Source organism: Pogona vitticeps, chromosome 6 (genome assembly GCF_051106095.1).
Source record: "Pogona vitticeps strain Pit_001003342236 chromosome 6, PviZW2.1, whole genome shotgun sequence".
Taxonomy (NCBI): Eukaryota; Metazoa; Chordata; class Lepidosauria; order Squamata; family Agamidae; genus Pogona; species Pogona vitticeps.
Window position 1 is genome coordinate 10,650,659 of NC_135788.1, and position 27,380 is coordinate 10,678,038.

General features: G+C 39.8%; 1 protein-coding gene across 21 annotated transcripts in view; it reads left to right on the forward strand.

The window, feature by feature from the left end:
• Positions 1-5,303: 5,303 nt before the first annotated feature.
• The window catches only part of ZMYND11 (zinc finger MYND-type containing 11), a 99,197-nt gene continuing 77,120 nt past the window's right edge, over positions 5,304-27,380 (forward strand). For 7 of the 21 annotated variants that reach the window (XM_020779692.3, XM_020779701.3, XM_020779698.3 and 4 more), the window contains exon 1: positions 5,482-5,808. The gene's annotated coding sequence lies outside the window, so the exon portion shown is untranslated. Of the gene's footprint in view, positions 5,809-6,696; positions 6,912-27,380 lie in introns of those variants that run through there. The other 14 variants (XM_073002904.2, XM_078378526.1, XM_078378528.1 and 11 more) reach the window with 8 other exon arrangements.

Genomic DNA, 27,380 nt, shown 5'->3' on the forward strand with positions numbered 1-27,380 from the left:
GAAGAATAATAGAACTCAGTGGTCTCTGGCTGCAAAGCCAGTGGTTGGGAGTTCTGTTCCTCACTGTGCCTCACTGACAGGGGCTGGACTCAATGATCTGTAGCAGTGGTCCCCAACCTTGGGCCTCCAGATGTTTTGGACTTCAACTCCCAGAAATCCTGGCCAGCAGAGGTGGTGGTGAAGGCTTCTGGGAATTGTAGTCCAAGAACATCTGGAGGCCCAAGGTTGGGGACCACTGATCTATAGGGGCCCTTCCAGCTGTGCAGTTCCAAGATGATAATGATCATGCCCTTACTTCTAAGTTCATGTCTCTCTAATTCAACTGGATCTCGTGTTCAGTGGTCTAATAAGCCACTGAAAAATCCAAGGGGACCAACTGGATCCTCTCAACATAGGTTACAAGTGCAGTTTTTGTATCAAAAGCAAGTGTGAAACCCAACTCACATGCATGTTGAAAATCTGCTTGATCCAAGAATAAACAGATAGTGAATATGTATAACTGGCCAGTAATTATTACCAATGTCCACAGATGTTTCCTTTTATTTTAACCACTGTTTCCTTCCTCTTGTGAGCAGGCCATAGTCTTAACCCCTGCCTGGTCTTAGCCAGTTAATCATACAGTACTTTGCTAGTTGTTATTAGCTGGAAAAGTCAAGGGTCAGACAAACAAGTGATGGCCTGAATCATCTCTCCATCCTCAGGCCTCAGCATCTGAAATTCATCCTGCAAAAACAGACTAGGGTTCAGTAGAAACCAGATACAAGATGTTTTCCCAGAAGATGCTTGAATTGTTTTTTAGTATTTCTTATTACTGTTTTTCTGGGAAACAATGCTTTGACTGGCTGTAGTGTTCTTTGATCCTGAAATCTCTCTCTTTAACCCTTTATCCTGCAAGAATGAGACTCACACATTCAGGAGAATATCCTAGAAAAACTCAAAGGAAATTTTAAATGCCCTAAACTTAGAGCACCATTACACAGATATCAGTTCAGTTAAATCTTTGAACTGTCTTGATATAGGAATATCACATCAATGCAACTTGTAACTCATCAAGCCAGGTGAAGCCTGCCTTAATATGGTATATCTGATTTTGGAAACTATCTAATAATGGGTGAGTGGGGCTTGTCAAACATTTGTCAGACAGAGCATAAAATGCATTTAATGAACTGCATTTGTCTTGACTGTGCAGGCTTGATGTGCAGGATCAGAATCAATGGTTTATAATCAAGCAAGGATCACTGTTGTGAGAAGCTAGATAAACATTGAAACATATTACAATTCAACAGTTACAATGCAAGGGTCAGTCGAGTACCGTATTGTTTAATGGTATAGAAATATGTTATAAAACTGCCTAGCTAATAAACTTGACAGCAATAGAATTTTCATAGTCAGCAGTTTTCAAAAAGAGATATACAAGTGCTTGTTAACAAGGACATCCATTTGTATATGGTGGAAAATCTGTGGAAATTATACATATTTTGTAGAATTTTGAATTACTGCAACTATTGTACAATATAGTCATACCATACAGGTTTCTCTACTTATTACGCCTATCAGCTGATTCATTTATATAAGCTGTTGCTATGTATGAGGTGTGCCTTTGAAATAATGGAAAAGTCAAATGCAAACTAGGAAGGAGATGCTTTGAGCACGGAGAAATATAATTTTTATATTTGATACTTAACGCTGGTTTGGATATAAAACTAAATCATAGTTCAACATTATGAGAAGAGATTAGTTTCCACACAAATTCAGGGACACCTCTCCACTCCAGCACCTGCAAGTACAAGTTCAAATTTACTTGAATTTTAGATCAGCTGTAGCTTGCCATGTTGTTCAAACACAGAAAGCTGCGGTTAAATTTAACTAGATTTTGGTCAAGGTCAGGATTTTTTTCACGCAGCTACTGACATCACAAAGATATGTCTGATGGCTTTCTTAGTCTTTCACAGAAGATGCATATTAAACTTTGAAACTTTGTGTGTACTTTAGGCATCAAAGATAATGTGAAACGTGTGGTTAATGAAATTGTGTATTCTTACAATAGATTATTCCTAATAGATTGATTTCTTTTAGAGGTGAAGCTTTACACTGGATTCTTCCTTTAGATTTACTGCAATACAAGACTTCTGTGTTTATTCAAAATGCATATCTTGCCCTTCAGTTAAAAAGTCTAAGGCAATGTACAAAATTAATTAAAGCAGCAACTAAAAGTCCACAGTATAAACAAAAAGTCATGGCAATTTAGGTACAGAAATCAGCAAATGCTTGTCCAAATAAATAAGTCATTCAAGACACTAAAACTATACAGTATATATATAGCATAGTAAAAGGGGGGGGGACACAGATTTTTTTTCACATGTATTATGAGAACTGGCTACTAGAGGACACCAGAGACCATGCTATGTATTCTTCACAAACAAATATTCATAGCATGGATATTTGGGTTTTTCTAGTGGCCATTTCTGGTAATACATGTGAAAATAATTTTTTTTCTGGAATGTTTCTTTTAGTATTTTTAATATTTTCAGACTTTAGATAAGTGAATCAGTGGATACTGCTGCTATGGATAAGGGGGTCCTACTGTATCAGGTTTAGCTGCTGTCCTCCTGGGGTTGGGAATGTAGACAGAATTTAAAAGTCAAGACATTACAACAGAAAAGTGCACACACATACACCCATCAACGGAACTACCTGTACGTGTGAAGGAATAATTGGGAACCCTCAGTCTATAGATTTCATGGAATGGGCAGGTTGGTATGGAGAGACATGTTCCTTCATATAATCTGGTGGTTTGTATGTTAATATATATCACCTTAAACTGGTTTGACAACTCACTTTCAACTAGTGCTGCTTGATAATCTGGTGGTTTGCATGTTAATACACATCATCTTGAACTGGTTTGACAACTCACTTTCAAGCACTGCAGTTCTTTTATTACGTGTGCAACACCTTGCGGTAGGACGCCTGACTCAATAACCTGCCTATTGCATTCTGCACTAGCTGCAATTTCTGAGCCAGTCTCAAGGGAAGTCCTAAAGGAGTGTATCACTGTAATCCAGCCTCACTGTATACTTCACTGTGGCCAGAATATTTTAATTCATCTATGTCAGACAATAAATAATACTGAAACAATAATTGTTACAAGATGTTCAAGCCAGCAGTAAAGAGGGGCATTCTTGTTTTTCCTACATCTCTAGGGAAAAATTAAAAACATACATTAAATACAATGCTACGGTCTCCACCAAGGCATTTTGAAGACCATAGGATTTTTTAAAACAGTCCCAGTGCAATCCTAAATTTATCTACTGAGAAGTACTTTCCCTGGAGTTCAATAGAACTTATTCCCCACTAAGTGGATGTATGCTTGCAGCCTAATTTACGGAAAAGGAAACAATTCTCTATGCCGTTTTAATACAGCATGTAGAATAGGAAGTTTTTTTAAAAAACTTTGTACTTAAAGTGCAAAAATGCCTTAGCTGATCTTCTTAGAAAGAACTCCCGAGGAAATGTCAATATGTACATTGCTTCCTTGTTTTTCTTTTCTCTGGAAAAAAAGCTACTCATTATGTTGCCTATTCTCATGGCACAGAAACTGACCAACATCAATATAATGCTTACTTTTAAAATGGTTTGACAAAACTGAACAGTTCACTGAACAGACAGTGCAATCTTAGGGCAGAGATGTGCCAGCTGTAGTGAATTTTGAATGGGCAGAAGCTTCTTGTGGCAGCTGCTCTTTTACCTACAGAACCCCCTTCTGTTAGCTGGTCTCTGAGATCCGCCAGCATACCTACTGTGCTGGCTAAGGTCAGCAGGCAGAAGCAGCAAATGATAGGGGAGAAGGGGCAGGGCAAGAGAAGAGCCAAGTTATACCAAATCCAGACCTTCTCCAAACCAGGGACACAACCACTATGCCAGCACAAAATTAGGCCAAGATTACGATGCTTTTAAATAATTTCCTACATCCCTAGGCAGAGAGGGGTTTAGATTCAGCTCAGCTTACACTGGCCTAGTGATTGTTCAGTTGGCCCTACTACCATCTTGGCTAGTTAGGATTGTGCCCTTGGGTATATTTGCAAATGTTAGTCAGTTAATCAGATGAGGGAGGAAACATTTTGACCAACCAAAAATATGCAAACTATTTGGGTGGATTAATGTACTGCACTACTTTAAAATGAACACTGCAGGATTTTAATATAATCTTAAAACAAGATGCATCTGTTTCTCACTCATACGGCGTGGAATATTTCTGCTGTACCTTTTATAGGAAATAGAACTATTGCTTTCATTCCGATGAAAAATGTGCAAGATGCCACTGATTATTCGGTGGGTGATGTAATTAAAACACTCATGTACATTTGTACATCTAGCACATTTATGTACATCGGATGGATTTGGTGATTCAGCAAGTAACATCCCAGATCACAGAAGGATGGATGTCAGTCAGTCAGTCGTTATTGTTTTGACCACTTTGGTCATCCAACTTCCACAAATTAAAAAGATAAGTATAAATATAAATATATACACAAGCTTGATGTCAGCTGAACATCCACAGTGCTAGCAAATTAAAAAGGATGGGTGTCATTTTTGGATCTTTCTAGAAAGAAATGCATAGTTTTAAGGAAGTTGTTAGAAGAAGGTTCCCAAAATTATTGTGGACATGGTGGAATTTCAACCTCAGAATACTGAATGCGGTGTTTGAGGAAAAAAATGAGAAAGGGACTCATAGAATGTACAGTACACTCTTCCAGTTTAAACTAACTCTTGGGTTTGTTGTGGCAATAAAGTTTTGGAGGGGAGAGGCCCCCCCCAGCCCTGAGCTTGCTTAAAGGATGATTGAATAGAAATAAACTAATAAATAATTTAACTATTTCAATTATTCAAACGCATCCAGCATTAAACTGGTTTCTGAGATTTAAAAAATATATAAACATGGATACATTACACCATTTCAGTAATTATAATCACTAGATGCAGACCTGAAGAGTTGATTGCTAATGGCAAATTGTTATTTTAGCATCTTATCACCCTCCACTGTAGCAATGAGAACCCACATAATGCAATGCACATTAGAGCAAGAAATTAAATGATCTTGATCAGTTCTTGATAAACACAGGAACACAGAGAGAGAGAGAGACACTGTTGCTCTCCGCTGTCTCCAGAAGCCCCATGTTCTCCAAACTGTTCTCTTAAAATGACAAGGATCGACTGAAATTTTATTCAGACACCTTGCTTTTGTTTTTGCAAGAAAACCACCCCATAATAGGTTTTCAATTGATTATGGACAAAGGACCCGAACTAGGGCAATTGACAAGGGACTGGGATGAGTGGCCGCCTTCTGCGAGGGTTAAATCGCGGTTGCGTCCAAAACACCGAATATTTCCGTAGTTGCTGAAGTCAGTTCTCGTGAATGATCCGTGCCTCCACCCCATATTATAAAAAAAAGGGGGGGGAATGGGAGGGGAAAAAAGAAAAAAGAAAAAAAAGGGGGGGGGGAATGAGAGAGAAACAAACAGCAACTCCGCCAGACGCCACTAGAGTTCTCCTTCTCCCAAGGATCCGTGGCTTCATCCTTAAATCCTGTTTACCCCCGGAAAGCTAGAAGTGTGGACAGCCAGGAGAAGAAGAAGAAGAGAGGAAAATTCAGACACAATAAAAACTCCGATGGGGGGGAAAAATATGTAGAAGGAGGAGGAGGAGGAGGAGGGAGCCGCGGCCTGGGGGAAGGGAACGAAAAGTTTCGCCTGGGTTAACTTCTCTTCCTCCGCCTGCAGCAAGAGAAAGCGCAGCAGTCAAGAGCACAAGGTGAGGAAGGCTTGGGGAGGAGGAGTGTAAAGGGTTGCGGGGTGGGAGGCACGCACACACACACATAGACACACACACACACGCGAGTTTGAATTTACAGCCTTGTGGAGATTATGTGTCTTCCTCCCCCCCCCCCCACGGCTGTGGGGGGCTGAGGGACGGGGACAGTGTCTCCATGCTGGCGGAAGGGAATCTCTCTCTCTCTCTTTTTTTTCTTTTTAAAATATGATGGAGGATTATAAACATGGCGCCTTAAAAAAAAAACCCAAGCCCCACGAAATCATATACACACGTTGAACCACAAGAGAGGGGCTTTCGGGGTGGGGTGAGGTGGCGGCTGTTGGAAAGGTGGAGTGGATGGGGTTTTGGTGGAGGTCTATTTATACGATATCCTTGTCGTGCCGTTCTCGGCGACAGAGAGAAGATTGCAAAATAAGAATAAATGAGGAGGAGGAAAGGGGGAAAGACCGTCGTGCTCAGTCTGAAGCATTTGTGATGATGATGATGATAGGAATCGTGGTCAAGTGAACTGGAGGGTTCGGGCACCACTTTTGTCGTTTTCTTTTCTCCCTTCGCTGGAAGGAGAAAAAAAAAGCCTCGGTTGTGTGGATGTCACGGAAATGTAGAAAAAAAAACGGGGGAAAAAGGGAGAGTGCAAGTTGGAATACGGGGCTGGAAGGCAGTCGATGGGAATCTTAAAAATCAGGAAACAATAAAGGATGCTGCGGTTTGGGGCAGCCAAAAGGGCCGTGACTTTCTGCTTCGCCTTTAGGGCTAGTCCCTGGGTGGGGGGTTTAAGTTGAGGGGGGCTTGTCTAGATCCGAGTCGAGGGATGGGAAGGAAAAAGGGTGTGTGTTAGGCAAGGCGGCGGCGGCGGGGGAAGAGAAAGGACTTCCCCGTGACGGCCCGCCTAGACCAGCGGAGCCGGGGACTCGCGTGACTCGAGAGGCCGGGCAGGGCCCCGCTCTTGTCGGTCACAAGCCTCCCTTCCCCCTGGATGGGCCTCTCGGAAGGAAGACGTCGACTGGTTGTTGTGTGTTTTTTTTTGGCTCCTTCGCCTCTCGCGAGTTTCGTCTCCCGGCGGGCGGCCTTTTGGGAGACAGGTTTGGACCGAATAATGGCAGCGGGGTGGGGAGTGGGGGGGGGAATCCTGCGCGGGGTGTGGGCGCCTGTGGGAGAAAGGCGTGTGGGGTGGAAGAAGGAGACGCTCCCCGTCGCGCAAAAGAAAAAAAATATGAAAGGGGGGGGAAGAACACCCAGACAGGGAGGAGACGAAGCGTTATGGAGATACGAGGCTAGCCTCCTGTCTGAAAGCAAGGGGGAAACGGGCACCCACGCCCACTCCCCCACCCCCAGAAAAAAAAGGTGAAGCCGCCTGTGAGGGGAGGCGGCGAGCTTAGGCGCCGTTTTCGCCCTTGCTCAGAATAATAGGGGAGGTTTTACCCTTCAGAAAGGCAAAAAAGGGAGGGAAGGTTGTTTTCTGTGCTTGGGAGGGAGGGAGGGAGTGGACGGGTGGGGTGAGGCGGGGGGCTCTTTCTCCCCCTGAGGGCGGCAGGTATGGTGGGGAAAAATTTGGTCAGTCCCCTCACCCTAAAGGTGAGGCGTGAGGTCCCCGCGCTCAGCATGAGGTGGAAAAAAATTCAGGGGGTCCCTGAGAAATGCTGCTCAGGGAATTCCCCCTGCGGTTTCTCCTCCAAAAGATTAAAAAGTGGGACCGTGGGAGAGATAACGTTTAAGGACTCAAATATTTATTTGCCTCATGAGTCTTTCGTGCTGCTACGTGGACGGTGGCTGGTTGAAGGGGGATTGGGAGTCTTAATGGGTGACCCCCCACCACCACCCTGCCTGTCAGTTTAGTTTTAATGGACGGAGGGGGATTCCAAACTGGTTTGGGTTGTTTAAGAAGTTGTGCTGTATGGAGACACATTAGAAGATTGATATGGAGTTAAGTCGTTTAATGAATAAGGTTCTGATTTGAATTTGTTTTGAGTTGATACCTGGTGGCTCCAAAGGGTGAGGGCCTACTTTCTTTTAAGGCTTGTGTGGCCTTTTAGGATTGAAAAAGGCCACCGTGTAAACCTCACTGAACTTTGTGGGATTTCTCTTTTCATCTTCTATTGGCATTAAGGAGGTTAATGCAGAAGATTAAAGCATGGATGTGAGAGCTACACAAGATTTGTTCTTTTGTGGCCTGTTTCAGAATTGTATTGATTGATTTGATTTGATTTGTATCCCGCCCATCTGGTCTATGCGACCACTCTGAGCGGCTTCCAATATAATACAAATAATTAATAAAAGCACATAGTTAATTGTAGGGCTAGATCCCTCAAACAGCTGAACAGGTTGTCTTGTGGCTCTTTTGTATTAGGCTGTCATGTAACAAGGGAATATTGGTTAAGGTTTCTTATTATTTTTATGTGGCGTCATGTTACTTCTGACTTACGGCGCGACTCTGTGAATTTGTGACTTCCAAATGGTCTGGTCATTAACAGCCCTGTTTAGGTCTTGCAGTCTCAAGGCTGTGACTTTCGTTATTGAATCAATCTATCTCATATTCAGTGGTCCACTTTCCCCAGCATTATTGTCAGAGCATTGTATAGCATTAGAGATTTGTAAGGATTTTTACATGTGTCCAGTTTAATGGTGTAGTTGTCTTGCCGTGGGGCCTAAGGCAATGTACATATAGTTTCAGTGTGGTTTCCCATTTAGGAATTGGCCAGTGCTGAGCATACTTATTTTCAGCAAAGTTGCTGTAAATGTCAGAACCTCTAGTGTATTGTATATATTTATTTAATTATTAATTTCTTGGATTTATCTTGCCTCCTTCCCAAAAATGGAGTGCGTGGCTCATAGTATATTGAATTAAAAAGTAGCATTAAAATTAAGCAAATATTAAAACTGAATTAGATTAATGATAGAATTTAAAACAGTTCGAAAGAATTGCAACCACGATTTAGAATCACATTGCTAAGCCTTTTACATGGATAGAATCAGCAAGTTGCCTTTGCAGTCGTACAACCTTCCAAATTTTTCTCCAAGACATTCTTTTCTCCAATTATGTGTTCTTTAAGGAAATATTTCCTGCCATAACATCTTCTCTATAGGATTCCTTGAGCAGAAGAAATAAAGTCATATTAAAACAAAGCTATCTACTGAAATGCTGTTTCATTCCACAGTTGAAATGCCTTTTACTAAAAAACAAAAGGAACAATAAGAGATCATGATTCTTTCCTGTACCAGAATAAAACATTGAGCATATTTATGTATTTTGTCTCGAAACCTGAAATAGTGAACTTAAATTAATCCAGTTCAATATATTGCTTCTATTAAATAAAAGCCTAATTAAATTGGGTATTTTTCCCATATGCTTGCATTACAACTTCTGAATCCCTATTACCACTGCCTTTTCTTTTAACTGTTCAATAAACTGTTGCATTAGAAGCAAAGAATAGGAGAGGTTGTATGTTTTACAACTTCAGAACTGTTTCACATGGGAGCTTTGCAGCTTCAAGATAAGGAGCTGCATCGGAAGCATAAGCAAAGCCATGCCAGACCAGCCAAAAAGTTTATGCTGTCCAGCATTCTATTCACACAGTAGTTAACAACTTGCTTATGGATAGTCCACAAGAAAAACACAATTGACCAGCACCCCCATCTAGATGGGGCAAGTGGGTTAATGGCAGTAGACTTCCCCACCCCTCCTTTCTAGGTGAGTCCCTCTAGCCCTCTGAAAATGCTCAGTAGTGTGTTTCAGGCCTCTGCAGAATGGGGTAGGCTGTTTTGTATAAACTAGGAAGTCCCAAAAATGTATCACAGGCTCCTTCCATGATCTAGCCTCAGCCTCTGGGTGTGGGGGTATGATGCCTTCATTCAGAAGATTCTCCAATCCCCTGTGTACTATTTTCAGATGGCGATGAAGTTCACACACTTGCACTTGACTAATATGGATCCAGTCCATGGAATTTCATTATGTTCCATGGTCCTGTAAAGAAATATGTGGGTGTTTGTTTAGCTTTTCATAAATCCTTTGCTTTTAGGACTGTGCTGTACTGCAACACATTAGAGACAGTCCCTGGGCCAGAGATAATAGTAGCAATTTCAGACAGACACCTACATTCTTAACACCTAGGCTCTATTCTGCATTTCTTAACTAATGCACTCTGCTTTACCATGACTTGCAATGTAGATAATTCATAAGCATTATTGAAAAGGTGTCTCTAATTTTAAAGTGGCTAATTTGTGATAATAGCCCTTATTTGTCATTTGTTGTCTGTGTTATTTTAGTCATACAGTCGTTCCTCACTCTGATCATATGCCTTCTCAAAAATTTTAAACCATTTACCTTTTACTAAGGAGTTTGTCTTTATCCAGGGAAGCATTTGAGTTGGGAATCTGGACTGTTTTTTGCTGTTTTTTTCCCAAATGATGCACACACAAACAGTGATAATCAGGCACCTGCTGGTTCTGGTCTTTCTGGCTGCTTATACTCTGCGGACACAGGTCACACAAACAGTACAAAATATAATAGCAACATTTTAGGGCGTTTTGCCCTCAGACTGATTCTGATCCTAAAAGCACTCATGTAGTATAACATTTATTCCCTCTGTTCATGTAGATTAGGACGTTGGAGTTTGTGGGTGTGGACCCATTGGTCCTGAAGGATCAGCTGAGATTACCCAGGTGTGTATGGCAGATGAGGTTACATGCCTTACTACCTGTTCAGTCTTGGATAAGGTGCATGATCTTAGCGTGCCAGATGAAGAAAGGACTAGCAATCCACTTCTGAATATGCCTAGCAAATTCTGGGAGGGTCACAATAACATGGAGTTGACTGGATGACACTTTTTTTTTTTTTTAAAAAGGGTTCTTCCTCTTTGTCAGGATATTGAGCTAAAATGTTACATTGTGGTCTTCACTCTACAACTTTCACTTTTTGAGGTTGTTTATTATACACAATTTAAGTTTTTGCCAAAATGGCTTACGTTCATAGTGAGTTTAAATAAAGGAGTTTCCAGATGTAACTTTGTAGGCCTACCTATGCTTCACACACACTAACATATTTCTGTTCAGTTAACATATCTGGAAAGTACATGTCTTGGTTTCATCTTTATCTGTTTGAATTTTGTTGTGAGTCACCTTGGGTCCCAGTCTGGGAGAAAGGTGGGATATAAAACAGCCAATAAAGTTTGTCTATTTTGAGGGATAGATTTACAGTAGATCAAATGAGAATTCTGAAGTGGAACATGTACCCCAGCGAACTTTGTATTAATACAAGAAATACACTAGAACAGATAAATCCAAATTAATTTTCTCGAATGGCCAATGGCCAAAAGGATGAAATTGAGTAAATGTTGGAGTTAAATAGGAGTTTGCATAAGGTACTTATAGAAAGATTAACAATGTGCCATATTTCTGCATTTTCCTGATATATCCAGGTTGGCAAAACAAAGTACTATACCCTTTAAAATATAAGAGCCTTGGGAAATGTTTTCTTGTTTGTATGAGTAGAGTAATATTCTGATTGTTTCATAGAAAAACTAGTTTTTCTAGCCGCCTAGAGTGGTCGTAACTGACCAGATAGGCAGGATATAAATAAATAAATAAATAAATAAATAAATAAATAAATAAATAAATAAATAAATAAATATCAGTAGATCAGTTGTTTTATAGAACTGGAAATATTTTTAGAACTGATAAAAGGAACTTAAAAAAATACTTACAGGAAACATTAGAATCAAAATTGTTTGTTTTGTTGGCTTGCATATAAAATTTGCCTAAAAGGCAAATAAATATTTCCCCTCCCCTAGAAATAGTTATTGGAAACAGGACATCTAAGAAAGTAAGAACACAACAGATTTTAGTTTTTATTTTATTTTATTCTTCATATTACTAATCTGTTTCTTCATTGAAATTTTGGCTGCTTTATGAATAAGACATTTCATTTCTTGTTACAGGTGGCATTTGTTAGTTGTCCTAGGGCTTTCTCAAGGTTCATTTACCAATTACATTTTGGTTTGTCATTGATATGTTGCAATTTAATTGCTTACTACTGTGGCTAGATGTTATAAAGTGAGTTTGTTTTCAGTTAATTAACTTCATAAAGGATTTAAACCTACTAGAAGTACAGCTTGAAAGCTGAAGAACACTCGTGGCATTTCTGTGGAGACAATAATTATTTTTTGAACACATGCAACGTATAGATGAATTGTTGGACTGGCTAGAAGAGTGCCACTTCCTAACATAACTAAACATGACTAAAGAATACTGGAAATTCCCCTTAAGGATGAATGGTAAGGAAAATATGGCCCTTACTACCCCCAAGGGGTTGTTTTACTTCATGCATATGCCTTTTGGCATACATGGGACAGTCAGTAGTTTGCAAAGGTTCATGTTCCAAGTCCCAGCATTTGCCATACCATACATCTTTATCAGGAGAAAGGCAGCCTATAAACAACATCATCATCATCATCATCATCATCATCATCATCATCATCATCATATTGGATGCCTCTTGGTCTGAACACCTTATCCACCTGTAAGCTGTATTAATTGAACTCAGGAAAGCTAGCATGACAGTCAATCTGAGTAAATGTAAAATAGTGAGAAGAGAAGACTCCCTGGAAAAGACCCTGATGTTAGGAAAGTGAAGGAAAGAGGAGAAGGGGACGACAGAGGACAAGATGGCTGGACAGTGTCACCGAAGCTACCAACATGAATTTGACCGAACTCTGGGAGGCAGTGGAAGACAGGAGGGCCTGGTGTGCTCTGGTCCATGGGGTCACGAGAGGTCAGACACGACTAAACAACTAAACAACAAAAAGTCCAATATTTAGGATTCCAAGTTGGAGGGTGATTGGTCAAGCCTTTGCATGACCTGGTGATGAAAATATTTTTGTGGCTGCAATCACAAACCAAAAAACAGCTACTACCATTTTTAGGGCTAGCCAGGTACTATAGGCAATTCATTCCAAATTTCTCCACCATAGCAGTCCCCCTCACAGACCTTATTCATAAAAGAGCCCCTAGACTGGTCGGGAAACAAATGAGCATATGTCTTTTACACTCCTAACGGACAAATTGTGTTCCACTCTAGTGAGACATTCACTGGGCTTCACCAAATCATTTATATTGCAGACTGATGTCTCACATAGAAGCACTGGTGGTCTCCATTCAGAGCATGGAAGAAGGGGAGCACCCTATCTTTTAACTAAGTCATAAACTGTTGTTCCCCTAGAGCAGTGGTCCCCAACCTTGGGCCTCCAGATGTTCTTGGACTACCAGAAGCCTTCACCACCACCTCTGCTGGCCAGGATTTCTGGGAGTTGAAGTCCAAGAACTGCTGGAGGCCCAAGGTTGAGGACCACTGCCCTAGAGCAGTGATTCTCAAACTTGGGTCCCCAGATGTTCTTGGACTGCAACTCCCAGAATTCCTGGCCAGTACAGCAAGTAGTGAAGGCTTCTGGGAACTACAATCCAAAAGCATCTGGAGACCCCAGTTTGAGAGCCACTGCCCTAGAGCAGCCATTCTCAGCTTTTTATTTTTTATTTTTTACCGCAGCAATAACACGATCTGAAAGAAATACAGGATTGTATAGGTCACATAACAAACCTTATAAAGTTTATGAAGATGTGTTTCCTGTCTGTGGCCCCGTTCAGATGTGCCAACCGCCCTGTGGGGGGGCGCATATGGTTCGGGTGAGAATGGATGGACCAATCATGCCTTTCAATATTATCTTTTGGGAGAGCAGTTCATAATGGTCACTGACCATGCTGCCCTTCAATGATTGCAACAGATGAAAGATTCAAACCCAGGTTCACTGGTACTTAGCTCTCCAGTTTTTTTACATTCTTTGTAGTTTGTAGGAAAGGGAGAGAGAGCCCATGTTAACGTAAATTATTCATCTCCACAGGGTACCTGGGCACAGGAAGATGAGGTCCTCTTGGGTGTGTTTGTGTGTCCTCTTGAGACTTTGGACAGTGGCAGGAAGGTTCTGTCAACACAGTCAGGGCTGGCAGGCTCACAAATCCCTTACAGTCTGCATTACACTCTGTGCCTTAGCATTTCTGTAATTTTATGAAAATTGGAATTAAATGTTTCTTTGGATCATTCCTAATAATCATTAGGAATGGTCCAATAATAATTGGATTATTGGATCATTCCTAATCATTCCACGTTACAAAAATAGTTCTTGAGTGATTACAAGTTGCAGTGTTGAAGCTGTGTCATGGTATAGATATGTCAATGCATGAATAGAAGCCTGCAGTGTAATTTAATGTACACCACTTTGAGTTCTGTGCAGTTCAGATGTGATATAAATATAATTAAGTTAAATAAGCATGTGGATTCTATTAAGTAATCATTTGTAGACATAGGTGTGCATTAAAAGTAACTGCAGAATTCTGGTCTAAGTCCAGTCTGATGCTGCAGCACTGGCACAATAGAATTTCCTTTCCTTTCCTCCCTCTCACAGGCTTGAGAGTTGCCTAAAAATTGCTCCAGAGAGTTTCTTGGCTTGAGGGTGCATAAGAATGGAAAATTACCCCCTCTTCTGCCGGTTTCCATTGTTTCCGTGGCAAAAGCGCAATGTTGGATTGTGCCCCACATAAATGTGCCATCACATTTACTTGTGGAAACTATAAACTGTATTAAAACTTATGCAGAATAAATAATCCCCAAAACAAAAATTCTTAATCGGCATACATCTCACGTTTTTCATATTCCTTCCTCACTTATCTATGCAAGTATCACCTCCCAACTCAGCCTTGCTCTCGCCTACTTATGATGTGCATAATTTCATGTGAAATTAAGAAGAACAAATTCCTCTGAGATAGTAAAAAATCCATTTTCTCTTCAAGGCACTGTCTTTCCAATGTGCAGTAATACTGCTTTTTAAAAAAACGAGAATAAAAAAGCTCTATAGACATTATTTGACAAATAGTATTGAGAACTCATTTAGCTGACAAATACCACATATGCATTGCACTGTTGTGTACAAGGAGGTTTAATGCACACTCAGTTGATGAAAGTACTAGAAAAGAATTATACCGAGACCAGAATTTGTTCCCCATTTACCAGGGCATATTTGTTTCTTACTTTTTTATCCTGCTCATTGAGCTCACAGGCTTCCCATTTAGTTTCCCATCAAGGCATTGCTCAGATTCAGACCTATGTTGCTTCATTGAGTTTGATGCCTCAAAGGGTTTTATACCATGCCATGCAACCACTAATGAGTGGCATTCCTTTTCATTACTAAGTTGCAATAGATGACAATGATGTATGGATGTATTGATGGGGAGATTGAGGTTCTGTGCAATTTGCTATCCTTTTGAGAAGATGGACAAGTTTTTAATTGGAATTGTTTTGGAAACAAGATTCTGGTTATCTCTAGGAAGATACACAGTGCACAGCTACATATATTGGTACACTCCCTCTTCTAGCATCTTTAGCTCCTTCTCACGTTCTTCAGAGAGTTGGTTTGTCTAGTGACATCCAGCTCTCCGTGTGTGTGTGTGTGTGTGTGTGTGTGTGTGTGAGAGAGAGAGAGAGAGAGAGAGAGAGAGAGAGAGATATTGCCTGTTACAAATCCTAAATTTTCAGGCTGTTTCTCTAATTTGGGGAAGAAGGGCAGAGAAATTCTTGTTAACATCCCTGGAATGGAAAGATTCTTCCTGGTTTAGACATCACTATCTAAGCACTGAGGTGTGGATAGATCTGCTTTCATTCTGTTGCTCATACAAGCGTCTGTATAGTATAAAAACATCTTGACCCAGGCCTTTTCCCTATGCTACCTTTTTCTTCCCAGTCGAGTTTGGAGTGCAAAGACAATGTAATGGCTACCTTGTTATTTCTCCTTGAGACATGAGTGCCCTGAATGTAGACATAGTGTTAGCATAGAAAGCTGGGAAATTTACAAGCATCTAATTATCTTGTCTGCCTGAGGATTTGATGCTGGTTCAAAATCTTTTATTTCATAGAATCCTGTTCCAAAAGTTAAATTAAAAATAGCTCTGAAATTTGTGTATCAAGTAAAGAATTGTACATTTGTTTCACATATACAATATTTGCAATATGTAAGCAGAAAGAATAGAAAAGATAAAGGATGTGCCCTTTAGATTTTCCTTTATTTTGTATCAAAAGTATTTGATCAGGATAAATCTTAAAATATATTTGCCCAAGGCATTATCAAAATAGTCTTTGCTCTTTCCCTATTAAGTCTACAGAGTGGAATGATCTCAGGTTTTATTAGTTGCAAATTGAGCCCTTTGTTATTCCATCCTTTCTCCTCTGGGAATTAGTGTTATAGAGCTGCTGTAAGAGTTGCTTCTGCAGTTTTTTTGACATTTCTTCCAGTGTTTATAAAAATATACAGAAACTAGTAAGAACCACAGTTGAATTATTTATTCTGTGAGCAGCTACCCTTAATCAGGATAACAATCAAGAATTTAAGGCTATAGATAATTTATAATTATACCATATTCATCAGTCTGAAAAGTAAATTTGGCCTTCGCTTTGGCAGATGTCATGCTGCGCTAGGAGAAGGAAGTGTCTTAGTCCGGTTTGTTGGCTCATGTGTACTCAAAATGAAAAAAACACACACTTTTTCTGTATGTTATTTGGCTTAACATATGACAGATGGAAATCTCTAGGGGTCTTTTCAGGCATATAGAATATTATGAAAATAGCAGAATGTTTTGGTGGCATATTTAAGGTGAATAGCAAACCATAGTTTTGTTCTGTGTTTAGAATTTTAACTAGGGTTAAGGCAACAAACTATGGTTAGTATTGATGTGGTTTATGCAGCATGTCTTTGATAAGGATGAATGTCAACAATTGCACAGCCAAATGTATGTGTAAAATTGTTCAGTTGCTAGGATGTCCTTTAACCCAGATTATCATAGAGCCAGAATGGCACACAAGCAACTATTAAGTCTTTTAAGGGCAACATGATTTTTTTCCTGGCAGAGCATAAGGTTTTATATCCTTCTTGTTTCTGTCAACCATTTGACCTTTACACTTCCTATTTTCCTGAGACATTTAATTGACATAACTGAATTCTGAGAAAATTGGCATTTTGCTCTGCAATATTGTGGTGAATAGGCCCAAGTGGTAGCTGTGTTGGTCTCTGTTGAGAGACATGCCTTTTCAGTGCAGTGTCATTAAAGCTCTTCAGACAAGGGGCTTTAGAACAGTTCCTATTTCAGTAGTTTAAATGCACAAGGGCCTTTGAGATGAGACTGAATGGGACTGGGGGAGTTTCACAAGATCTTACTTACCGTCATCTTGCTGGGGATTAAGAATAATTTTATGTGTTTATGTTCCTGAGTCACAGCCACTACACTCATTTTATGAAAACAGATTATCACTTTGCCCATTCCAGAAGAAATAAATACAAATATCTTGTAACTGAAGAGAAAGTCTGCCATATCTAGATATACATTATTTCCATATGCATAATATTAGCATATCCTTGTCAATCAATACCTGTTTCACCTCTCCGTGGTCCTGTATCCCTCTTGGATTAATGTGTGTGACTAGTCCTTTGAGGCTGGAAGCTGCATGACTACTTGGCTTCTCTGTGTGGAGTTGTTGTCATGTTGGGGTAAAGGAGGGCAGACCAAAGACCTATGAAAAGAGCAATAGAAAAACGATAGGTTTGGAAAAGTAGGTGGAGAGACAAAAGGGGTCTATCTAGAGGCAGGAGAAGACAATGGTAGAAGTCAGAGAGGGCAAGGAAAACTGGGTTGAAAGGGCCAGGTGAGATGAAGTATAACATACTCATTTTAAATAACCATCACATTCCTGGCTGCAGGCACTAGTAAACATTTGGATTCCAAAAATGTAGTTCAAGAATGCAGACAAGAAGAGATTGTTGAGCAGCAGAACTCTGAAAGCAGTTGGGAATACTGAACAGCTGCAAGCAAGAGCAGAAGAAGAGTCTTGCAGGAACATACCTTTATTTTATAAAATGCAGTTGCAAAGTTCCAAATGCAACTCTTCTGTTACAGATCGTTTATTTTGGAGAAAAAGCTTATAATAATTATAAAAAAGGATTATTTAGTCAGATTTATCTTCCTGCTTGTTCACCTTGGTGTTATCATCAGTCAAAGTTGAACACTTATAAGACATAAGACATAAGACATAAGAAATTTATTTGTCATTGCGCTCACAAGTGGGTGCAACGAAATGAGGTGCTCTTCCCCAAGGTAAAACTGGACAACACTACAAAAAAAAAGTTAAAATATACACAACTTTCACCATCCAAATATAGATACCCCGTTTTCTCTCAGCAATTAAAATTCCATCAAAAACCTATGGCCCCGCATTTAAACTCAATACTGCACTTGGGTAAAAACTGTTCTTGAATCTGCTTGTCCTTGCTTTCAATACCCTGAATCTCCTTCCTGATGGTAATAGTTTAAAGAGCTGATATCCCGGATGAGAGGAGTCTTTCAGTATGTTAAATATCTTCCTCTTACATCTGTTCTTATACAATTCTTCCAAAGAGGGGAGTGAACAGCCAATGATGTTTTGGGCCGTCTTGATCACCCCTTGAATTGCCTTTTTCTCTGCCACTGTGCAGCTCGTGAACCATACACAGAGACAGTAGGATAATATGCTCTCAATCGAACTCCGATAGAAGGTGATCAACAAACTCTCAGTCAATTGTTGCTTTCTAAGAATCCTTAGAAAATACAACCGTTGTTGTGCCTTCCTGATTAACGCAGCGGTGTTTGCACTCCAAGTCAGATCATTTGTTATGATAGTCCCAAGAAACTTACATTCAACCACCTGTTCCACACAAACTCCATCTATATACAGTGGCTGAATATGCTCATCTTATGCTCGTTTTTAGAGTTTTTTGTCCTGGCCATATTACATATGACACAAACAGCATGGCTGGTAGCTCCCCCCCCCCAAAAAAAAAATTATGGAGAAATCCAGCTGCCTCTTATGCAGCCATTAGGGTTGAGCCTATTTCTTTTTCATTGGAAAAAAAATCCAATTTCTGATTTATTAAGAAGATTGTATCTTATTGCCCCAGGTCCCTTGGCCAATCAGATGTGGGTAAGGCATGTATGGTTTCATGTATGAGAGATTAGTGAAGACTCCTGCTTGTTAATAAGCTTAGTAGGTTCTAAATTCTAAGGGTAGTCAGCCAGAAAGAGGCCACAGATTTTTTTAAAGGAAGACCTAATATTGAAAAGGTCTCGAAAGGCAACCATTTTGTAAACCTCACAGGCCAAAATAGTAGAGCTGAATACTTTGTGTGTTATATTTTTCTTTTAATATAAGGTCAGAAGTGTCAGGTTGGTTAAACCTATAAGATCAGTCAGTGTAAGGTTCAGTCATGGTAGGATCATCATGTTGGATGTATTCCTTCTAAAAAATAGAAGTGGTGTGTGGTTCCTGTGGTTGCATATTGTGTTCACTTTGAGATTTTTGTGGATGAAAACCATGACCCTGAACTTGAATTGTTATCCATTAAGAAGCTAGGAGAGAAAAATTAAGACTAATGTCAAAGTGTTATCAGGGAGAACATACAATTGTGTTCCTGTGAGAAGCTTTCTTTATTCCCAGTCGTAGCAGATCACTATGATCTATGTATGCCTGGGAAAAATGAACTCAAGCCAAGAAGAACTGGACTGCCCTGTGAAAATGTAAGGGGAAAATTAGAAGAAACCTCTGTGATGTGTTGTGTAAAGAAAGATGGAGTAAAACTGATTTTTGTCATATTCCAAATTGTAAACTTTGTGAAGCCTTGCTGCCTGAGAATGACTTTAACATGCTTCCCGGAAGAACAGGTTGTAGAGACATTTTTCTGTCAGGCAAATTGAGATCAGTTATCCATGTGTCACTATCTTCATGGAAATATGTTATAGCTTGTGCCAGATGTGTTTGGAATCTCTTAATTATCCCTCAGCAATTCCCATGTTGGCTGGAAATAATGGGGATGGTAGACCAAGGAACATGGGGAGTCAGTAGGCATCCTTCAGTCTCGAGAGACTATGGTAACGTGCTCTATATGGAGGTCTTGGAGTAGCGTCTAGTGTAGCTGAGAAGGCCAATTCGAGAGTGACAATCTCTTCCACATTGAAGAAAAATACAATCTGTCCCCTGTCCAGCTCCCTAGTTTTGCTTGTTACGGGACTGCCTCTTTGCCTCGGTCTGCTGTACAAGTGTCTCTTCAAATTGGGAGAGGCCATGATGCACATGGGGAGTGGGCTAGGTCAATTTGAAGACAGGCTTTGATGTCTAGAATTACCTTAAAAGAACAGAAATACCTGTTCCTAAGCCCCAATAGTAAAGCTGATGGGGAAGATGAGAGAGCAGACATGCAGACAGAGGTGTAACTTTGAGTAAAAGTGACCAAAGAAAGGAGGCTTAAAACCAAATCAAGAGCTGTGGAGAGTCATACAAATAGTAGTATGTAAATAATTGGAACTTTTCTATATGTTGACCTCTTGGGCGATTGAGCCCAGTTATATCTGGCAGCTGAAACTGAGATTATATCTGGCAGTGTAGAAGTGTCTGGTTTAGGGCAAAACATGTCTTTTTTATTTTTCTGTGAAGCTCATGTTTATGAATGCAGTCCAGTTGGTCTTGGGGACATTCTAATAACTGCCTGGATTGTGCCTGGAAGTAATGATTAGGTGTTTGTTTTAAATTTAGATTTGCTTAAGTAAGCCACCTTTATTGACAGTTCTTACCCTGTTTCCTGGGTCTTATTTTAATTTTTGCTCCAAAAATGCATTAAGGCTTATTTTCATGTACTGTACAACAATCTACATTTATTCATATATAATCATGTCATCTGGTTGCTGCCCAAGGGTGGAGGGCGGGGTTTCACTTAACTAGGTCTTACAGTATTTTAGAGGTAGGGCTTATATTACGAGCATCCTGAAAAGTCATACTAGGGCTTATTTCCAGGTTAGGGCTTATTTTCGGGGAAACAGTATACTCATGTTAGTAGTACCAGTAGCCCTGCTTTTTTTTCCTGAAGAATTTTTATTAATATTCTACAACATTGTTGGTGGCATGGACAGGGAAACTGCTCTGGCTGCCATCTTCTCTCTGTGGACGTACTATTATTATTTTTAAACATGGCTTCACCTTTGGCTTCTTCCTTGACATTATTTCTTACAGTTCCCTCTGGTAGAGATCACTCAGTTGCTAGAATGTTCTTCACTTCTTAAATATAGCATTCTGTAATTTATTCCATTTATTAGTACTACCAGATGAATTGCCTCTTTAAATATGCGGTTATGCATAAATAATAAATTAAAATCTTAGCAAACTAATGTCTTAAGTAATAGCAATCTCAATGTGTTTCTAAGGTTCAAATTGTACATATTTAAAATCTAATGCTCATTAATTCATATCGATAAAAACTTGTTAAACCTTTAAAAGCATTGCAGGATGATTTGTTTTTTCCTGATGGCGGTAAAAGAAAAATAATGAAACAATTTATCTGTGGGATTTTGTCCAGTAAAAACTATTCCTAGTAATTACTGTGCTAGTCTGAACTGATGAAATCATATGATAAGGTTACTGGTTGGTTTACTGCTTTTTTACAGCGGCTCTCAAATTGCAAGGGGTGGATGTGGGGTGTGTGTGTATGTGCGTGTGTGTGCGTGTGTGTGTGCGCGCGCTGATGATGTGTTAGTCTCCTGCCTTCCTCTTGTACTTAAACAATGGCTCCAGTTCATGTCTTTTTCATCTATAGTGCTGGCGCTATTTAAGATAAATCACTAGAATGGGCACCATTTTGCAGTTCTGGTAGATAATGAATTGGTGACACATATTTCTAAATTCCACTTTGTACATTCACTCATATTCTCATTTAATTATGTAAAGCATTGTAACTAATCACTGCACTTTCAAAGATCTCACTAAAACAGGAATGTCAGCTACGGTGATCTGGCTAGATTCCAGGCTGGGTAATTACATTCTGCTAAACCGAATTCCTTTTGCATTTTTAGCACGATGTTGTGACTGTTTTTTATTTACACAGAAATGCATATGAATGTTGGCCATTTGCAGCATTGTGTGCTGTACAGAATAGCAAAATCCCCCCCAATCCATTCCATTAATATTTTGTGTCAAAAAGAGATGCTAAGTGGACCACAGTTTAATAGGTGTAAAAGAACATGTGGGGTTTCAGAATATTATAATGGCGAAGCAGAAGGCGTGTGACTAACATAGGAATCCTTTTCCAGGGTAAAATAGGGGAAGAATACATTAGGAAAGAATGAGAGAGAACACAGTTGTAACCATTAAAGATGCAAGAATTGGAAGAGGAGAAAAGAAAGCGAGGAAAATCAAAGGAATCGAGCTGAGTTAAGAATGTTGGAAGAATATACTTCACGAAATCAGTGTTTGCTTGGTTAAACACTTCACATTAGATTCACTTCACATGCCCCTGGGCATGGATGGCACCATTGCTTGGATATGACCTGTTGACAGACACAAGTCACAGTCTAGTTACAGTCGTTATTATCACGAAGATTTTACACATTTTGCACAAGTGGAGCAGTGCAGTCTATCCATTGCTCCTCTTTTAAGGCTGCAGTGGCGGAATCAAATGTAAAGCCCTGTTTATGGATGCAGAAGAGTGCTAGTGCAAATATAGAGTGTTATTGAGCCAAAGCCCTATGCTCCATTGTTTTTAACAGGGCAGCAATATGTATACCTTTGTTGCACAGTATTAGATTATACATGTGTAAGACCATAATAACCACATGGAAGCAACTTTAATTTTTTTTACAACTTTTCATAAGCTACAGCCACTCTGCCAGGTCTAATTAATGCATCCTGGTGATGTTTTCAGCTGTTGATCACATTTGCGGACTGCCTTGATACCAGGTGCAGCAGAAGACAATATATAAATATTTTACTTTTCTGGAAAAAAAACAGTTTTACATTTCATAAGTAAGAGGAAACCCTGACAAAGCTTCAGTTTTGTAAGCTTTACAGGCATGATGTCTCACTGGCATTGATTGCAAGTGACATTATTATAAACATGGGATTTGTGTTGCAAATGGAGTCCATGCTTAAGTGTTAGTAGAAGATAGCATGGAGAAAAATTATTTTCCCTCTCCCTTCCTTTACATATTTTTGATGGTTGAAGATATTATATTTTGAAATCTAAGTATTTCTTAGATCAGTTGAGTTTTTTCTTATGTTCATTGTTTGTGTTATGTGTTCTTTAAGGAAAAAAGTATTTTAACAGAGAATTATTCTTTTTACTCAGATATCTGGAGGCAAGCATAATTTCTTGTCCTCTGCCTAGTGTTCCCATGAAGAATACTCATGTATCAGAATCCTATCTGTGGCCAAAATCCTGTTGTGTAGTTACTGTTGTGAAAGGTAAATGATATAATTCACAGTGGCTTCTCACTATCAAGGAATGAGGCCTTGCTTTGATTTTGGGTGTCCTTGAGCAGCACATGCCAGGTAAGGAAGCCACTGCGAGTCACTTCATTTGCTTTCTGCAGCTCTAACTGGGCAACAGAATTTTGACTTGTGTCTACTAAAATGAAGGTCTCATTAAGATGGGCATTTTAAGTGAGTATATTTGTCCTTGTGAAAATATATGGAAAAAATATTTTCCCAGAGTTTGTCCAGGACTTCACACCTCTAGTAGGGTTTAGTTTGAAATAAGTGCGCATAGGACTGCAGTGTAAGATACGTACTGTAGTTTATCTAGCAATCCAGTAAAGTTTACTATCCAGGTGACCTTCTAAGCCCTACTTCTCAGGATGTCAGGAACTGAACCTTGGGAGTTTCCCTTGCAATCATAATTATTGCATTACAGAGTTTTAGCTTTGGGCTTTTTAGATGTCTTCCTGTGAGGCTGTCAGTTGGCTGTTAGCTCTAAAACAAAGTTGTGACACGAAGTGAAAGGAAGAGATCAGAAGAAATCTAGGATAAACTTCATAAGGCTTGAAAATGGAAATTCTATTTACAAAGCAACTCTCATAGTTTTTAGTTCCTATCTACTTAAAAAGCTATTTCTTTGTGTAGTTGTCTGTGGGGCTTGGCTTCTTGCCCAGGTTATGTTTCCTTAATGATAGTAGTTTGATCCAGAGCAGTAGAGCATAAGCAAGGAAACATGCTTTGCACGTGCATCAGCAAGATTAAAATGTCTAATTAAATGGGTGTTGTATGCATGTGAATGGGATTTAACAGTCCCAGATCTGTACGTGGCAATCAATTGCTGGTAAGAACAGCTCTTTTCTCTTTATCTAGTGGATTGTATGATCCTCATCTGTATTTATTGTAGTAAGATCCTTACTTGAATAATAGTAGGAACAACATGCTGTGCATGTTCATATAATAAAAAATTGATGAAAATTTGAAATGAAAGACGAGGAAGTTTTGGATATGAAAACAGGAAGGGTGTGTGTTGTTATTAAAGTACCAGTAATCTGAAGGGTAGAAATTGCAAAGTGAACTTTTTCATGTGATATTGCTGTTTTTGAAGCCTGCTTCAAGGATTTGCACTTTTTACATCCAAAAGATCTAAGTATCAATAAGCTTATGAGCCTCTGCATCCTTACTAGAGAGTCCTACAGAACACATCCCAATCCCAAAGAAAGGCAGTGCCAAAGAATGCTCCAACTACTGTACAATTGCACTCATTTCACATCCTAGCAAGGTTATGCTCAAAATCTTCCAAGGTAGGCTTCAGCAGTATGTGGACCGAGAACTCCCAGAAGTACAAGCTGGATTCCGAAGAGGCAGAGGAGCTAGAGACCAAATTGTTAACCTGCGCTGGATTATGGAGAAAGCCAGAGAGTTCCAGAAAAATATCTACTTCTGCTTCATTGACTATGCAGAAGCCTTTGACTGTGTCGACCACAGCAAACTATGGCAAGTTCTTAAAGAAATGGGAGAGCCTGACCACCTTATCTATCTCCTTAGAAACCTTTATGTGGGACAGGAAGCAACAGTTAGAACTGGATATGGAACAACTGATTGGTTCAAAATTGGGAAAGGAGTACAACAAGGCTGTATATTGTCTCCCTGCTTATTTAACTTATATGCAGAATACATCATGCGGAAGGCTGGACTGGAGGAATCCCGAGCCGGAATTAAGATTGCAGGAAGAAATATCAACAACCTCCGATATGCAGATGATACCACTCTGATGGCAGAAAGTGAGGAGGAATTGAAGAACCTTGTAATGAGGGTGAAAGAGGAGAGTGCAAAAAAAGGTCTTAAACTCAACATCAAAAAAAAAAAAAAACTAAGATCATGGCCACTGGTCCCATCACCTCCTGGGAAATAGAAGGGGAAGATATGAAGGCAGTGTCAGATTTTATCTTCCTGGGCTCCATGATCACTGCAGATGGAGACAGCAGCCACGAAATTAAAAGATGCCTGCTTCTTGGGAGGAAAGCAATGACAAATCTTGACAGCATCTTAAAAAGCAGAGACATCACCTTGCCAACAAAAGTCTGAATAGTCAAAGCTATGGTTTTACCTGTTGTGATGTATGGAAGTGAGAGCTGGACCATAAAGAAAGCAGACCGCCGAAGAATTGATGCCTTTGAATTGTGGTGCTGGAGGAGGCTCTTGAGAATCCCCTGGACCTCAAGGAGAACAAACCTATCAATTTTAAAGGAAATCAACCCTGAGTGCTCACTGGAAGGACAGATCCTGAAGCTGAGGCTCCAGTACTTTGGCCATCTCATGAGAAGAGAAGACTCCTTGGAAAAAACCTTGATGTTAGGAAAGTGCGACGGCAAGAGGAGAAGGGGACAACCGAGGATGAGATGGCTGGACAGTGTCTGCGAAGTAACCAACATGAATTTGACACAACTCCGGGAGGCAGTGGAAGACAGGAGGGCCTGGTGTGCTCTGGTCCATGGGGTCACGAAGAGTTGGACACAACTAGACGACTAAATGAACGAACGAACAGATGCCAGTGCAGTTTTCCATCTCTTCCAGAATATTTTGAGGACCTTTCTTTGGCACATTTACTGAAAAGTAACAGTCCCCGAAATTAGTAGATATTATTTCATGTGAAGGTGTTTTTGGCCATGGTCCTGGCCAAGGTTCTGCAGTTCTCAAAACCATCCAATCCTTCTATTTGAGCTTTTGTATCTTGTTTCAGCAACATATATAGGCTGCCTTTTCATTAACAAACAGAAACACACATTTTTCTTCCTTTCTTTATTACTTTCCCATCATACATGGACAAGTTAGAGAGTTTCTCTCCTGTGCACACCCAGACAGTGCAAAATATGTATAGATTCTCAAAACACAGGGATTTCTGAGTCCTATTAGTGAGTGAAAGATGAGGGTATTTATATTAATAGGCCATTTGCTTCCTAGTGCCAAACATATGAAGGAACATAGTTCTCCCCTCAATAAATAGCAATAGAAGGAAGCAGGGAAGTAGTACTGTTGTTCTTCTCAAAGCACACACAGATACTTCCTCTTCTGTTTCTCTCCCTCTGCCTGCTCGACTCCATTACATTGCTCTTTTTCTGATGCAACAGCCATTTCTGTCTTGGAACCAGAAGCTTGTGAGACTGCCTTCCTGGCAATTCAAGTAGATCCTACTGATGAACATTGATCAATAAGAGTGCCTGCTTATAGTGTTGGACAGATGCTTGTTTTAAGAAGCCCCCTTAACTGGCAGAAACAAATCCTGTGTTTGGCAGTCTGATGAAATGCTGTCCTATAACTGAAAAAAAGTTATTTAATAATAATTTGATAGATGTATTGCAAACAGCATCATTGGAAATGTTCCTTATGAAAAAATATTAAATCTTGTTCAGAACATCAATCTGTTCCTTTTCAGTCTCTGGTTTCCCTTTGTTTTCTGTTTATAAGAAAGAAAAACAAGTTATACTTCACATTCTTATAACATTGTTTGTCTTGCATGAAGCACACATTCTTCTTCATGCCCTCTGTGAATGCACACAAATGGGTTAAGACTGCACCTGCGCAGGACTCCTCAGAATATTGTAGAGCTAAAAACATGTGATTAGTAGGATGTTTCCCCGTGGTGCGCATGCTCCGCCCGCCCGTAATACCTCAGTTCCTTTTTACCGCCGCTGCGATCGGACTCTTTTGTGTCTAGAGCTGTTTTTTTTCCATTATCTTGATTTTTATTTTGGTCTGTTTTATCAATTATCATTTTCTAATCTCTGGAGAATTTTGACATTGGACTGGCTACGGTATATGGTTATCGGACTTTGGATTGGCTGCTGTTTGTTCTTTCTTGCCTATTTTGACCTCCGGACTGCTTACCAATTCTGATTTTTTAATTACGGACTTTGTTGTGATTAACTCGGCTCCTCATTTTTGACTTGATCTTGGACAATCGTTGGAAGTTTCCCATAAAAGTCTTCCTTTTCCTTTCCCTCCTGTTTCCTCTCCCCCCCTGTTTCCGACAATTTTTATGGCCTCGTCAGGCCCATAAAACCTTGTTTTAAATGGCGAGTTTTCTTTTTCTGGTAAAATTGGTATACCATAAATGGTTATGTTAAAGAGAACAGATATTCAGTTTGGCTGAAACAGATAATTGAGTCTCATCTGAAAACTTTTTGTAAAGATT